Source organism: Prionailurus bengalensis, chromosome X (assembly GCF_016509475.1).
Source record: "Prionailurus bengalensis isolate Pbe53 chromosome X, Fcat_Pben_1.1_paternal_pri, whole genome shotgun sequence".
NCBI lineage: Eukaryota > Metazoa > Chordata > Mammalia > Carnivora > Felidae > Prionailurus > Prionailurus bengalensis.
In genome coordinates, this window is record NC_057361.1 from 3,849,212 (window position 1) to 3,865,797 (window position 16,586).

General features: G+C 45.2%; 1 protein-coding gene across 2 annotated transcripts in view; it reads right to left on the bottom strand.

Moving 5' to 3' along the window:
• NLGN4X (neuroligin 4 X-linked) overlaps positions 1-11,555 on the bottom strand; it is a 318,112-nt gene extending 306,557 nt beyond the window's left edge. Inside the window, exon 1 of one of the 2 annotated variants that reach the window (XM_043570689.1) lies at positions 11,064-11,555. The gene's annotated coding sequence lies outside the window, so the exon portion shown is untranslated. Of the gene's footprint in view, positions 1-10,124; positions 10,330-11,063 lie in introns of those variants that run through there. The other variant, XM_043570690.1, reaches the window with a different exon arrangement.
• Between the last annotated feature and the right edge of the window lie 5,031 nt (positions 11,556-16,586).

A 16,586-nucleotide genomic window follows, 5' to 3' on the forward strand; every position in this document is an offset into this window, starting at 1 on the left:
CGTGAGGGTTCTCAAGTCCTCAGATGTGCTGGTCTCCAGGGTCAAAGTCAAGTGTGGGCTACGACATGTGAGGTTCTCCAAAATTAGTTGATCTGGGATCCTCCTTAACCGAGGATCCCTGACTGGGAGCTCTTCCCACACCCATTGCTATGATGTTTGCATGTGTTTTGAAAACAATCACCACAAAAAAAAATCTTTCTCTGGGACTATGTAATCTACAAGCAAGGCCAGCTTGCCCATGACTGATGTCTGTTTTCAAGGCTGGTTCATGAAGTTCACAGATCTAACATGGTAGAAAAAAATAGATTATATGAAGGGTGGTAGAATATGACACAATTATCTGTGATTTTTTTAAATCTCTGAGACTCAAGTACATTAGGATTCAAGGTATTTTTCTTGCCTTTGGAATGCAAAATACCTAACTATCGCCAATTGACTTTTATAAGGACCATAAGGAATTAGCTGGGATCAACAAGGGCAGTTCAATGACCATGCATCAACACAACCATCTGAGACGACAGAAAATATCTCAGGAGCACTCAATTCTTGGTTGAGTCAACGTAATCTGTTGTATGTATGTATTACTCACAGAATGTAGTAAAATATAAATCAGTGTTTTATAAACACAGGTTTGACAGCTTTTAAAACTATAACCAGCCAAGGGGAGCCAGGGTGGCTCAGTCGGTTGAGCATCTGACTCTTGATTTCAGCTCAAGTCATGATCCCAGGGTCATGGGTTTGAGCCCTGTGTTGGGATTCTCTCTCTGTCTCTTTGTTTGCCCTTCTCCCCCGCTCGTGCTATCTCTTTCTCTTAAAAAAAAAAAAAAAATATATATATATATAATGTATATATTTGTGTAAATATATATTTAATATATATATCTGAATATATATTAGAAATATACATTTCTAATCTATATAACATATAGATTATATGTTGCTCAGGATGATATAGATTTCTAATATATGTTACATTTCTCCCTAAAATACATATATTATATATATTTCTCTCTAAAATATACATTATACATTTCCCTCTAAAAATATATATTCTATATATTTCTTTCTAAAATATATATAATTTCTAAATATATATTATATACATATTTCTCTCCAACATATTATATATTGCTCAAGATGAAAAGCCCCACACATATAGCATGTGAAGAATTCTATCAAATTGTCATAGAATTCTTTGCCACTAACATTTGCTACTCTTTTCTGATGCTTGGATGCATTCTTCTTATCTGGTTACCTTTATTATTCCTTCAGCCCTTTAAAGACCAGTGAGTTCTCCTCACTCACCCAAACAGAAGAAAGCCAGGGAGGAAGGGACCCATAATAACACCAGAAAATGGCAGAGGTGATATACATCCATGAACCAAAGCCCTTCATAACTTTACTGTGAGCACCCGCACTCGGGGTTTTGAGCGTACGTATATTCCCAAATTCATCTCTTCGCTACTGGCACTAACTTACGCCCACGCCCGTAACTGGCACATAGGACGTGCTCAACGAAATAGGTCAACCAAAACAAAACCAAACGTCTGCGGCAGGGAGAAGCCAGTTTCCAGAAAATCACGAAAATCCCTTAGTCACTCCATTTCTTTCCTGCCAGCGTAAAGACTTCCCCCATTCCCGAGCCTCCCGTATTGATTTTTCATCGTGAGCAAGGCCAGGCAAGAGACCAGGTCAAGAGAACCTATCCCACAGTGGGCACAGGGATACACAGAGGCTGTCCTTGCCCATGACGGTCACCGACGTGCCCTGGCGCTCTTTCCTGCTGACCTCCACACAACCTCGGAGAGAGTCTCGGGTTTTTTTACGGTATTTTTGGTTCTCGTTTTGAGTACAGTCGACACCTAACGTTACATTACTTTCAGGTGCTCTCAGTCTCTCCTGGTGGGAGCAGACATTGCCTGTATCCAGGCAGGAAAGATACACGGGTTGCCACATGTTCCCACTGACATAAGAGGTCCCAAATGGTTCACAAAAGCACACTAAGTACCAATTAATTACATTCCTGTGAGCACTGCAATATGCTAGCCAGCACATCAACAGTAATTCATCGCGAAGCTATAGTTTCTGTGGACCGTTAAATGCAGATACCATGGGCCAGCCTGGAAAGCTACTTACCATTTACGACTCATTGTTCTGCAAAACGCATGACTGCGTATTTGCCTAGATCGATACACGTAGTATATGTGTACATGAAATGTTCATAGATTAACTTATCACGCAGGCTATGTGTTTATATAAAATCATAAAACACATAATTGTATATACCTGTAGATCTAAAAAAGTTAAGTATATAAAAGCTTTCCAGTGAATTATAACAAATTTAGAGGATTTCGTCAATTACATAAATCGTATATAAATATAATTATATAAATGGATAGCGTCTAAGTACAATTAGATGACTGTATATACATTTATAAATCTATCTTGAAATGGAAACACCAGAATGCCAACTTCATTTCTCTAGAGTACAATCATAACTAGTACATATACGATCATATGCTAGTAATTATATACATATTTAAATGAAGTTTGGCTAGTTAAACGCTGGACAGTTTCTACATACAATTTGCCAATACGACTATTTTATGCGCCTGGGTGGTGCAGTCAGTTAAGCGTCCGACTCTTGATTTCAATTCAGGTCATGATCTCACGGTTCATGGGTTTGAGTCCCATGTTGGTCTCTATGCTGACAGTGTGGGATCTGGTTGGGATTCTCTGTCTCTCCTTCTCTGCCCCTCCCCTGCTCGCTCTCTCTCTCTCTCTCTCTCAAAATAAATGAATAAACTTAAAAAAAAAAACCAAAAACTATTCTATGTAAGAAACAGATTGTAGTTATGTTGTGTCCGTAAGTGTCCTGATGTGTTGGGGACTTCAGTGTGTTTCCTGTCTCGTAAAGTAGTGTAATCCTATTTTACAAGAACCCGTGCAGGGTGGTGTAGTGAGAAGCCAGGACAAACCCTGGCTCCCGCACTCATTCACCCCTGCTGCGGATGTCTATGGGGATTTGTCGGGGCTTCCCGGTAGGTGCACTGTGAATGAACACACCATGTGGCAGGAGAGTGCCAAGGAGGGAGCCAAGACCAGAAAGAGACTAAGACCTGTGTCACAACCGTTGTGGCTTCGAGCTTCTCCGTGTTTATTAAGGGGAACGCTGGGTCTCTCTACTGTGCTGATACAACGCTGTTCAACTGAGCCACAAGGTTTCAATGGCAACAGTCTCTCAGCAGAGCCCTTATGGCAGCAAAGAAAGGTGTGCGAGATCCTAGGAGGCAGATAATAGGGGTATGAGTTTAACCTTTTCAAGTGAGTGTCCGGGCTGGTCCTTGCAACAACTGTCAACTTCTCCAGCCCAGTGTGCAACAACCTACGACACCAGTGTCCCTGAGGGGTGCCATTCTGTCACACCTACATCGTATAGATTTTTTCACCATCGACACGGGTCATCGATACAGTGTTACAAAATATTACTCAAGGGGTGCCTGGGTGGCTCAGTCGGTTAGGCATCCAACTTTGGCTCAGGTCACAATCTCACAGTTGGTGGGTTCGAGCCCCATGTCGGGCTCTGTGCTGACAGCTCGGAGCCTGGAGCCTGCTTTGAATTCTGTCTCCCTCTCTCTCTGCCCCTCCCCCACTCACGGTCTGTCTCTCTCTCTCTCTCTCTCTCAAAAATAATAAACATTAAAAATTTTTTAAAGAGAATATTATTTTAGTTATAAGACAAAACTTGAAGGAACCCAGCTGATTATGGACGAGTGCCTTCATTTTCAAATGACCAGGAGTTACAAGCGCTATTTCGCACATAACTCACATGATGACTATTTTAATATGACTGACCCTCGGTGAATGATGGAGAGAAGGCACGGAAAATGGGACAAGATCACATATTGCCTCCTGGTATGTTGTTTCGTGTGCACATCAAAGAAGGAAAAATAGGGGTGCCTGGGTGGCTCAGACGGTTGAGCGTCTGACTTCGGCTCAGGTCGTGATCTCGAGGGTCCGTGAGTTCAAGCCCCGCGTCGGGCTCTGTGCTGACAGCTCGGAACCTGGAGCCTGTTTCAGATTCTGTGTCTCCCTCTCTCTCTCTCTGACCCTCCCCTGTTCATGCTCTCTCTGTCTCAAAAATAAATAAATGTCAAAAAAATAAAATAAAAAAAATGTGCATGTTTCTACGTTTTGCCACCTAGTGCATTCATTCACAGCTCTACTTGGGTAGGAAACATTTGACAACAATAAAGGCACATGGTGTCACGTTGTGGTGTCTACAACCCACACCACTCTTTCTGAGAGCACAGATCAATGCTGCAGACCATCCACGTAATGGGATATGTGTCCCGGCCCCAACTGTGAACCAAACACGGGTGACGTTGAAATATGAAACAAGGAAAACGACACGGAGAGCAAATCCCATCAGGGCTATGAGAACAGAGCAAGAGACCTCTTCCACGCTTTGCAAAAATAACCATCCACGTACAGGGCCGCGTCCTATCACTGCCGTTCGGTTTCATTAACCTTGGTTCTCTTTTACTTTTATTTTGTTTCAGAGAGCACAGGGAGACAGAATCCCAAGCAGGCTCCACACTCAGCACAGAGCCTGATGTGGGGCTTGATCTCACAACCCTGGGACCATGACCTGAGGGGAAATAAAGAGCTGGACGCTCAACTGACTGAGCCACCCAGGCTCCCCACCTTCCTTCTTTCTTAAAGGATTCAAAACTTTACCAAGAAATGCAACTTCAAACTAAGCAAGTCTTTTCTTTTTATTGTAGAAAGAAAGCAGGGAAAGTTCAACACTCTTAGAAAGTGCACTTTTGGGGGCGCCTCAGTCTGTTGAGCATCTGCCTTCGGCTCAGGTCACGATCTCACAGTTTGTGAGCTCGAGCCTCCCATCAGGCTCACTGTTGTCACAGCTGAGCCCGCTTGGAATCTTCTGTCTCCCTCTCTCTCTCTCTCTCTCTCTCTCTGCCCCTCCCACCAACGCGTGTTCTCTGTCTCCTCCATTCCTCCCACGCGGAAAAAGCACAACTAGCCAGAAACAAAATCATAAATTGCGCCAAGAGGAGGAGATGCCCACAGGTATCTAAAACAGTCAAATTCGAAGACGCAAAGAGTGTGATGGTGCTTGCCAGGGGCTGCGTAAAGGAGGAAATGGGCGTTAGGAACCAGGGGGTATATTGTTTCAGGTGAGCAAGACGAGAAAGTTCTAGAGAGGCGCTAGGACAACCTTTTACCCAGAGTCAGCAATTCCGCGAGGTACACTTAGGAGTTTGCTAACAGGACAGACCACAATAAAATACGATGGAAAATACACCTGCAACATAACTTCAAGACCCAGGGTCTCATCATCCCTCAGGGATTAGCCTCTGGAAACCAGAGTGCTCACCAATATTAACACACAAGACCAAGAAAGGTCCAGTTGTGATCCCAACACTGCACTCTGTGACTGTGGCAAACCACTCTTTACATAACATGCATTTTAAAGAAAGCCACCCAAACAAAACCCTGGATTATTTCCAAACAGCTGTGAAAGCACATGGCCTTGCATTGACACTACTCTGAATAAAGATTTGTCTCCTGGAGATTTATTCCAGTGAGGCTTTAGTGGCTTTATGCTTCCTTGTTTCCTCCCCCAATTATACACAGATTACTCTTTTCCCCTGTGGAATCAGTTCAGTACCTCATCTTACTATGGACTTTATGTTTGCTGGGGCCTGGCTTTGTTTTGCGTTAGGTACCGCTTCTGGGAGGACGGAGGTTGGTTTAAGAACAAAAAAGAGCAGCCTTCTGGAAACGGGGCAATTTGCACAGGCAGGTAGAGCTCACGGAGGTCCATGGACACCTGGGACAGGTGCACTCAACACCCAGTGTCTCAAGGGTGCTGAGAGGCCCAACTGGACTGGCTATTCTGGGCGAACAACCTTCCATTCACGTGGCTTATGAGCTTTGACTCAGTCCTTTTTTGGCTTGTTTGTGGAGCAGCACCACTGCAGGCAGAAAAGGTTGTCCGACATGTTTGTCTAAAGGCCATAAAGGGCAAAATGGCAAGCTCGTAGGCAGTCCCTCTTGTTTCTCCCGATGCTCCCCTGTGCTATCCTGTCCTGCCCAAGAAAAATGAAGAAGGGTTTCCCATCCTGCCATCCGCGAAGCAAAGAACAGTGGAGGCTTTGAGCGGCCAAATGTAGGTTGTTTGGAGAAAAATGACAAAACTGGAAAATATTCATTGAGTGAGTGGCCCATGAATGGTCACAGCACACAACAGATGACCTAACTGCCTCGAAGCGCATGGCCTTCAACTTGGGAGATTTGCAGTTTCTCTCCTTGACTGGGCAAATGCTGGACATTTGATTTGAAACTGGGAGCTGACATGTTTAAGTCAGTTGTTACTACATACGAGGCACGGTCTGTCTTAACGTAATTATTATTGTTTAACATGATTAAGTAGAACACGACGTCTCTTCTCACAGGAGAAACAGAAACCAACAACAAAAAACAAACAGGCAACTGATTTAAACTAACCCCCGCACATATTCTTCTCATTTGGGAATGTCATACACATTCGTAAGGCAGAAAACACCATAGGAAGAACACAGACTGGTTTATATACCACAAAAAAATCTGTTCTTTACACGTGAAATCAGCATCGTAAAATCAGCTCTCACCATGTTTGGAATTTCAGCATGTTTTAACCAGATAAGTCTATCTGCAGAGTGAGGGTTTAGAGTCTTAAAATATTTTCATGATGAAACTGCATTTGAATAAAATAAATCCCATCAACAAGTTGCATCATTGACAATACTCAACCGTGAACTCGATGTTTAAAATATGTTGTACCAATTAAAATGACGGCACCTTAAATAGCCGCCAGACCCCATGTGGCTGAATGTTTACTTTTCAGAGAACCATCTCTAGGCTTTTTTTTTCTTTTTCTTTTTTTTTTTTTTTTTTTTTTTTTTTGTGGTCTGGGCATAAGGGCCCTATATTATATTCTAAAGAGTTCTGAAAGAGTGGCCTGCACATTCTGAAACCAATGTAACAGGCTTAGTCAGGAAGCACGCAATCTTTGTGCAGAGACCAGAAGCTTTCCACAAATTACTACAAAGGAAACCGAATGAAAAGGCTAAGTTCAGAAATAAAGAAAAAAAACCCCGTACACTTACCAGTCTACATTCCCTACCAAAACCAAAACAAAGCAAAGCAAAACAAAAGGAACTTTAGACAATCCTCAAGTTCGTGCACTTGCAAATCTATGCAAATCGACTAACAGCTGTGTACCTGCATTATCCACCTGACATAGCCATCAGTCACTTACCAAGTTATCTTTTCTATTCTTAGATTTCGGTTACAAATTAGCTGGACCACTGGATTTAAGGCCAAATGTACATTCAGCGTTATTTCTTTAAGAAAAAGAAAAGAAAAAACACAAAGGAAAGCAACAATGCCTTTACCCCCCAAAAATATGTCAACAGAGCCTAGAAATAGCATCAAAGCACAGCCATTAACGTTAAATTCCTGCTCCAAATCATCCTGATTTTCCCAAGAAAACCATCGTCTCATTTGAATTCGGTGATTTAAAACTGATGAAGTAATCTTTCCCCTGCTACAATTGGCCCTGAGTATTTTCTTACATGTCAAAGATGATTCTCTTTCAAACTGCCACAGACACACAGATACGGCATACACACGAGCCACAGATATACTGCATTTCCTTGGGGAATACCATACTGAAAGTCCAATCTGAAAAAATATATAGTTGCAGAGCCCTCGATGAAATCGTTACGTTCTCGATAGGGGGACAGATACCAAAAGAAAACGAAAAAAAATTTTTTTTTTCTGGAAATAAGGGATGCATGGAACCATGTGCCAATTCCACGACCCTCCTACGCCCCATCTACCTAGGGAAGTCTATGCTGAGGTTTTCACAATCGCTGTTCACCTCTGTGCACAGACGAAAGGCACGCAGTCTCTCTCCAGGCTCCCCACCGCCCCCGGGAAAGTGCAGATTTCTGTGCAGTGTGCTCGTTTCTCTGGGCTCAGCCACCCTCTAGGAAACCGGTAAGCCTCTCCCTTCCAACCGGGGAGCTCTGTCAGCGGCTGATGTTGCTTTGTTCTGACGGAAAGTCAGATCTGTCTGTATAGCCTGGTCCTTTAATGTCTGGCTGAGGAATACTACCTACCCACAAAGGTCTTCAGCGGGCACTCGGATGCTGTCTGCAGGACGCCCACACCGGCTGCAAATTCTGCACCACCTTAAGTAGGTCTCCCTAAACTTTTTCTTTGCTTTTTTCTGCTTTTTGGTTGCCTTTTTTTTTTCCCCCTTCCCTGCGTCCCCTCAAATTCTGGTAAAGTGCTGACTCTGGGCAGGGACCTCGCTCGCCCCACCTCTCCCCAGGAAACTGTTAATGCGACGCGCCCTTGATGTCGACGCCTGGCCAGAGCTGGATCCTTTCAAAAAGCATAAGATATGAGCACAGAAAACCGTCTCCCCCCCCACCCCACCACCATCAACTGACCAAATAAGAAGCGGAAAAAAAAAAAAAAATCAAATCCAATGAAAAGAAGAATCCATACCACCACCTTGTGGATTGCGCTGGCAAGAACAGCACCTGCTGGGTTCAACAGCCCCCCATCCGGCAGCCCTCACCCCAAATTTCTTAAGTTGGGTGCAAATGAGACATGGGGATCCATGGTGCTCGCTCGGGCCCAAACTCGCCGGCGCAGGGGGGTTAATCCAGTCCGCGCGCTCACCCGGCGCAGGCCGGAGCTGCAACCTGGACGCACGCGGCCCCCGCCGCCCCCGGGTCCCCGGCGCTTGCCTGCTGCGCCCCCTCCCCTCGCCAGCCCCTCAACAGCAGCCCAGTGCCTCGGAAAATAAGTAAAAAGAGGCCCGCACCTGCCGGTCGGTTCAGAAGAAGCAGTCAGCCAAAATTTTAAAAAATAAATAAATGTAAAAAAGCAAGGCGCTGGGGAAGGGGCGGGAGGGCTGCGGAGGACGTCCTCGCCCCGCGCCCTCCGGGCGGGACGCGCGCTCCCAGGTGGGCCCCGAGGGCCTGGGGGGAGGGGTGCGGGGCTCGGCGCGCCCCCGCCCCGGGCAGAAAGGGCGCCGCGTCTGGCGGCGAGCAGGCGGCGAAATGGTGCGCCCGGGCCCAGGGCTGCGCGCCGCACGGGGCCCCACTCCCCGCGCGCACAGACACCCGCGCCCTGGACTCCCGGCTTGCGCGCCACCCCCCGCCGCCGCCGCCGCTGCCACCACCACCGGGGGCCGCGGGAGCCGCGGCAGGGCGGGGGGAGGGGACGGCCCGGGGGTCGGGAGCGGGGGCGGGGACCTCGGGTCCTCCGCGCGCAGCCACCACCGCCCCCCACTCCCGAGCCCCCGCAGGGTCTGCGGTCGAGCGACACCTCCCCCCGCTCCCCACCCCCCGCCCGCACTTCCGCAGGTCGGGCCACGCGGGTGCAGGCTCAGGCTGGGGGCGCCGCGGAGGCCTTGGGGAGGGGGCGGGACTCAAGTTCAGCGGCTCGCTCCGGGGGGCCACCCTCCTGTGGTGCTCCCCCCCTCCCAGCCCCCGCCTCCAGCAGCGGGTGGCCGGATCTCCACGACCTGCTTGGCCCACTGGGGCGGGACGGGGGGGGGCGGGGGGGGGCCAGGCCGAGCCGCGCGGGGTTGGGGGTGAGCGGGGGGCACCAATGGACCGCGAAAGCGGGGGCCGGGAGGGAATTCGCAGCGCGGGACGGCCGAGAGCGTTGAGATGGGGGTTCCTCGCCAGGTTGCCCGAGGCTTTCGGGGTGCTGCACAGATCCCCATCGACTCCCCAGACCCCTGCCCCCACCCCAGACCGGGACACCGGCCGGCCGTGCGTCCTGCGGGCTCTGCTCCCGGGAACCGACTGGGGTCTGCGTCCCCTGAGACCCGGGCTGGGGCGCCCGGCGCCCGTCCCCGCAGCCACCAACTTTTGTGGTCCTGCAGACCAGCGGGCAGCGCGGGGCTGGTGCCCGGGCGTCCGCTCAGTGGCCCCCGGAAAGGTCCAGGCCAGACCCAGAGGCTCCCGAAGCAGCAAAAACACCCCCCCCCCCCGCTTTCCGCCGCTCGCCTCCCCCCTACCCACACGCACGGGAGAAGGGGGGCACGGAGCCCGCTCCCCAGCTTTGCAGAAACAGCTCGAAGCTACCGTCATTGGAGTGTCCAGCCGGGGTCTCCGGCGCGCCCGGGTCGCTCCCCAGCAAAGCCCAGCCAGGTCCTAATCAATCACGTGCGTTATTTCGTGCATCACAACAGCCGTCATGTTCTACGAGGCCAGCAGAGAGGAAGGAGGAAAAAAAAAAAAAAAACCAAAAGCAACAACAACAAAAAAACCCGCTTAATGCAACCGCAGCCAAGCCTGTTTTCCTTTTTTCTCTCTGGTTAACCCAAAAAAAGCACCCCAGGAGGGTGGTAGCTGACAGTTTTCCTTAAAGAAGGAGGAAAAAAAAAAAAAAAGCTCGCGGTTGCTCAGTCTCCAGAAGTATTCCTGTCTTCATCTCCGGTCCCGGTTTGCAGGGAGCTGACGCTTTGCTCCTGCTCAGCCTCTACTGCAGATATATTTTTTTCCCCTCCTGTCCTCGCCACACTCTTGTGTTTATTTGTATGTAAGACAACGCTACTTTGTAAACACATCACACACGGCCCCAGCGCCGTTCAAATAGCTGATTGCAGCAAAATTCTTTCAAACCACGGTGGTCCCAATTTTTTTTTTTTTAAGTCAACAGGGAAAAAAAAAGCAAATGTTTCTGTGGAAATGTGCATGAAGCTTGCACAGGACAAGCCGCACATACATGTCCCCAGTCCCACCCACACCTATAAGGAAATGGAGCGGCAGATGGCTGAAAGTCCTGTCCGAATTCTCAAAATAAAATGCAATAATAATTTTAAAAAAATGTCAGATGGGAACGCAGCTCGAGTGTTTTCCAGGAGGCTTAGCATCCTCTTTTGCTGGGGAAGCATACACAGGTCCAAATGTTTCAAAGGCTTTACAAATAAATAACCCAGAGACACATCTGAAAACGGCACCTACCTTTAGCCGTGGAAAAATCTGCATCGGCTCTGAGTGTTCTTTTTCACACATCCAGATTTTTCTAGGGAATCCTGACCGAGGGTAGGATTCAGGAGGCTGTGTGCGAGTCCAGGAGCCTGGGCTTTGTCCAATTCCCAACTAGATGTGCTCATCCAAAGGAATGCGGGGACCACCGAGGCCGGCCGCTTGGAGGAAATTCGTTGTTTGTGCCCTAAAATAGTCAGGAAGAGAAAGCAAGACAGTGGGAGCAGGAAGGACACGGCGGCGAGGTCTGAATAAGAGCTCTGTGCTGAGAGACACAGACGGGTCTGCAAGGAAAAGGGAGATTGAAGCGAGAGCTCCCGATGTCTCCCCGATCCCCCTCTGCTATTGGACCAAACTGAATGAAATTTACAAAGCCAGCAGCCAATAGATCTCCGCACTCGGTCCCATCACTACAGAAACCACATCCACAGCTACAAGGAAATGCAAAGAGCAGCTAATCTCGGCGCAAAGCAACTGTAACAGACATTCCCGGGGCCAGGGTGGCGAAACAGGTGAGCGCGCCACACTGGGCCACCATGCCAGGAGCGCGAGCGCGCAGCAAAGCTTGCTCTCTGCCTGCTCTGCTCCCCCCCCCACCTCCCCCCTTTGCAGCATCGTCCACACCACACACGCTACAGTATTTGCAAACATCTTTAACTCTTTGAGGCTTTGCTCTGCAAAGAGTGCCACCCATGTGCAGCTATTCCCTCGTGGTCAGGCTGACAAATGTGTTACTGTACGTTATGTTACTGTGGTTATATTGGCAGGGAACGGTATCTTTTGGGGGGGTGGGCAGTAAAATTACAATGAAGGTCTGTAAAGGACAGAGTCTCCTTTATGCCCAGGTGATGGGTCCAGACGTTTTGTGTGTTTCTTCTCTGACACAGTAATGGTTTCGATGAATACCAGATAACGGGGATGTTGCTAGGATTTGGCTAGCTGTTTTTAAATACTCGTCTTCACTTTCAGGGCCCGGGAGTTTTATCTTTCCCAGCCAGCTTCAAGTTTGGTGATACGACCTGTTATTTATCATTGGCTTTCCATGGGCAACGTATGAAGTCCCTAAGTGATAAACCCCGGGGACAATGTATACTGTTGAGGCAATATGAGAGATTCTCAAACTACACTGCTCGAATGCAGGTTGCATATGACCTTAGGTGTCCATTTAAATGTTCGGTCTCTGTCTCTGCATCTATAAAATGGGGAAGAGAAAAGTAACCACTTCCTTATATCATGATGATACGAGCTGGGTAAACACAGGACTCAACACGCAAGAAGCCCTAAAGAAATGCTTGCTTTTCTTAAAATTAGTTCACAGGCCTACGAATTTATTTATTGAAGAGAAAAGATAATGTCCCCTGTCCATAGGACATCCTCTGCACTTAGCGGGCAAACTTAGGCATCCAACCTGCAGTAGGTATTTGCTGTGTGCATATAGAGATTCCTCACAAGCTTTGAGACAAGAACTCATTGGGATATGTCCAAAAAACGGGAAGGTGAGGTACACTGAGTCAGGGGACTTGCTTTCATGGCAAGGGTCTACCTTTGCTAGCTTTGACTTGCTGCAAAGTCTGTTATGTTCTGTGAATCTTAGAGACCACATCTGTTGAACGGTGATTTAAAAACACTCTTTTGTGGGTTTCTGGGGATGATTAAGTGAGAGAATGTGTTTGAAAACACCTTTTACCAAAAAGATGTATACAAATATATAAATATATATATTTAAATGTATATATTTAATATATATTTAAGTATACCTTATTATATTCATTTATATAATATAATATAATTACTATATTTTATTATATAAATATATATAATAATTTAAAAATATATATTTAATATATTTAAATATATCTTATTATATTTATTTATATAAATATAGCATATTTATTATATTTTATTATATAAATATATAATAGTTTAAAATATATATTTAATATATATTTAAATATATCTTATTATATTTATTTATATAAATATAGTATAGTATATTTATTATATTTTATATAATATATAGTCATATATTTATTATATAAATATATTTATTATATAAAATATATTATATTTTGTATAATTAATATCACATTTATTATATAAATATTATATTTAGTATATAAAATATGATATGTTTGTTATATAAATATTTATTATTGTAAAATAAATATTATATTTATTACATCAATAATAGATGAAACATGTTTTATACAAATATATTTTTCATCTGTTATTGAATAGATATTTAAGATCCAGTAACATAAGAGTATTGCTAATAAATATAGCTTCTCCCCGAATTCACTGACCTATATAGATATCAGTACAAAAATATAGGTGTAGATACATGCATCTCCCAAAGTGGGGCTTAGAAAAGACCCTCTACTTGAAAACAATAGTTTATAGCAGGCCAGAAAGTCATTTGCTTTGCCAAGAATGTATTAATTGATTGATTGACTGATAAATTCAAATATTTGTTGAGCACAGGCATGGTCCTAAGCACCAAACATGCATTCGTGTGTAAGTCACAGCACTTATTTTTGAAGAAACCTATGGTCTAGTGGATAAGACAGCCAATAATGTAAGACAAGAAAATGATAAGAAGGTGTGGGAAAAGTCCCGTGACATGTGAAGTCATAGGGATCCGCAGAGGTGGAAATGATGAAGGAACGGCCTTCAAAAGAGAAGTTGCATTCATGTGCAGGAATTGAGAAAAGAGCTGTGTGGGTCGGAAACACAGAAGGTTTGGTATGAGCAGCTCACAGAGTATGCAAAGAAGGGGGGTGAGACACAGGGCTGAAGAAGTGTTCCGAGACATATTTACGGAGGATCTGGAATGCCATGCTGTACAGGTGGCAGCCAATTTATCAATTGGCTTTAACATATTGTAAGCCCACGGTAGGGGGGAAATCATCAGATTCACGTTTTAGGACAACCACAGTGTGGCAATATGGACAATGGACAAAACTGAATAAGGGAGACATGTACACAGACACGGAGAGAGGGAGGAGGAGAGAGAGAAGAAAAAGGAAACAGCAATTGATATGGGTAAAATAGGTCATTTCTCATCTCATGAACCCTGAGATCATGACCAGAGCCAAAATCAAGAGTCAGGCCCTCAACGGACTGAACACCCAGCGCCCCAAAAGGTCATCTCTAAATTCATTAAGGCAGCATAAGAAAGTGAATCTGGGGAGGGGGTGATTGGATCCAGGGGTAACATCTTAATGTTTGTCTTAGTGTGGGGACAATTGGTTGAAGAGCAGACCTGTTTCCTGAGATATGTTATGGGGGAGGGGCAGGCCAGCACATTTTCATTTCCATTTGAACAATCTTATGGAGCTTAAAAAAAAAAAAAAAGAGCTCAGGTCCCTCCCCCCAAAAATACTTAAGCAGACAGAGTACTTATTTTAATACAAAGTAAATGTATAATGGTATGATTTTATAGTTTTCTCTAATCCTAATCACATAAGACTAGGTCAGAAGAGGAAGAAACAGGGGTGCCTGGGTGGCTCAGGCAAGCAAACAGCTTTGGTTCAGGTTATGATCTTGTGGTTGGTGAGTTCGAACCCCGTATTAGGCTCTGTGCTGACAGCTCAGAGCCTGGAGCCTGCTTCGGATTCTGTGTCTCCCTCTCTCTCTGCCCCGCCCCCGCAACCCCCACTCACGCTCTGTCTCTCTGTCTCTCTCTCTCAAAAATAAATAAGCATTAAATTAAAAAAAAAAGAAGAAGAAGAAGAAGAAAAGGAAGAACCAAACACACCATTTCTAATCCCGTTGGGAGAACAGATTGAAAAATGGTGAATGGAGTTACATAGATTTAAACCCGGAATTCTTGGACAGATACGAGTATAATTCTTTATGCTCCCACTAAAAATCTAATTATGCAATATGGTGAGATGGGGAAAGATGAAAAGATATCAAACAATGGCGTACAAAAAAGGACCCATTGACAGGAACTCGGTTTTGATACAGAGAACTCGAAAGAAACTGAGATTTAATCTGTACTGTAGCCGTGCTCTTAATGATAATTCCGTCCTGTGTCCATCAACCACGCTCTTGTTCATGTTCCTGTGGCGTTGACACAATCAACCCTAAATGCAGTATTGGCTAAACCAGGCAGGCCATTGGGAATACTGACTCATGACTCAACTAACACAAGGGTTAAAACCAAACAGAAATATGATTAAGTAGAACAATAATTATTAGTGTAATAGTAATGTATACTATTTGGTTAACTGCCACACACTATTAGAGATATAAATATACATAATATAGAAGAGGCTTAAAATGTGAGAGGGTGATAAATCAGTAAAATCTAACGTAATATACGGCATATGCTGTCCTAGAAGCATAAGAGAAGCATAGCATACTTCCTGAAGGGAAAAATGAGAAAATCTCTCATACGTAAATAAGGTTTTCATGGGGAATTGGAGAGCAGAGATGGGAAATCATTCCAAGAGAACAAAGTCTAGAAGGGAGAAATGGAGAGGGCGTAGACAAAGGTTCTGAAAGTTCAAGGTGGCTAAGGACCACCTTGTTAGCTGGTTCCATGCTCTAGGAACTCAGCACCAAGGATCCAAATTTAGTAGGTCTTGAGTTAGCTCTAGCACAGTTAGCACTGTGAGGGACACCTTGCTAAGTGACTCTTTGGTAATCCCTTAAATTAAACCATGAACATACTCATGGTGGTGATTTAATGGTTGGTTCACAGCAAGCATGAAGAATGATGAGATATGGCTCACAGACAATCAGTGACGGGAATCATGGCTGACTTTTGAACATGAGAGGCACAGATTTACTTTCAGGGAGTTAACCCTGAAGTATTTTAGGGCATCGCTTCATTTTAGGGATGGCTTATCGCAGGGACATTCTAGAACAGGAGAGCACAGTTAGTAAGCTATTGCAGCATTCATAAACTAAGGTAATAGTAAAAATTAAAAATAAGAAATGGGTGGAATAATCGTTACAAGACTCGAAATCCAAGAAATTGGTTGAAAGTGGGCTGGGACCTCAGAACAGGAAGCGTATAGAAGATTGCCTTGATGTTGCAAGATGGAAACTCCAAGATAACCGATAACATGCAAAACCAAAAGAAGTTGAGTGGGAAGAAAAATGAAGACTTTGACTTGAATGCTGACAGATCACGTCAATGGAATTGGCACTGACACCGTGGATCTTTGGAAGACTGAGATTTGACAACGATAGGAAGCTTACAGTAGGGTCAACAGATCTGACGGCAAACTCCATGCATAGGATACTTAAAATTCTGGCGTAAAAGAGAGAAAGGAGAATTAACCTGTATTTAAATATGGAATGACAATCCATGTAGAAAATCCAATGGAATATAACCAAACAGTTGCCAGAACTACCAAGGTGCCACATGGAATTCAAACGGAGGAGTTTCTTTCTTTCTTTTTTTTTTTTCAACGGTTATTTATTTTGGGGACAGAGAGAGACAGAGCGTGAACGGGGAAGGGGCAGAGAGAGAGGGAGACACAGAAT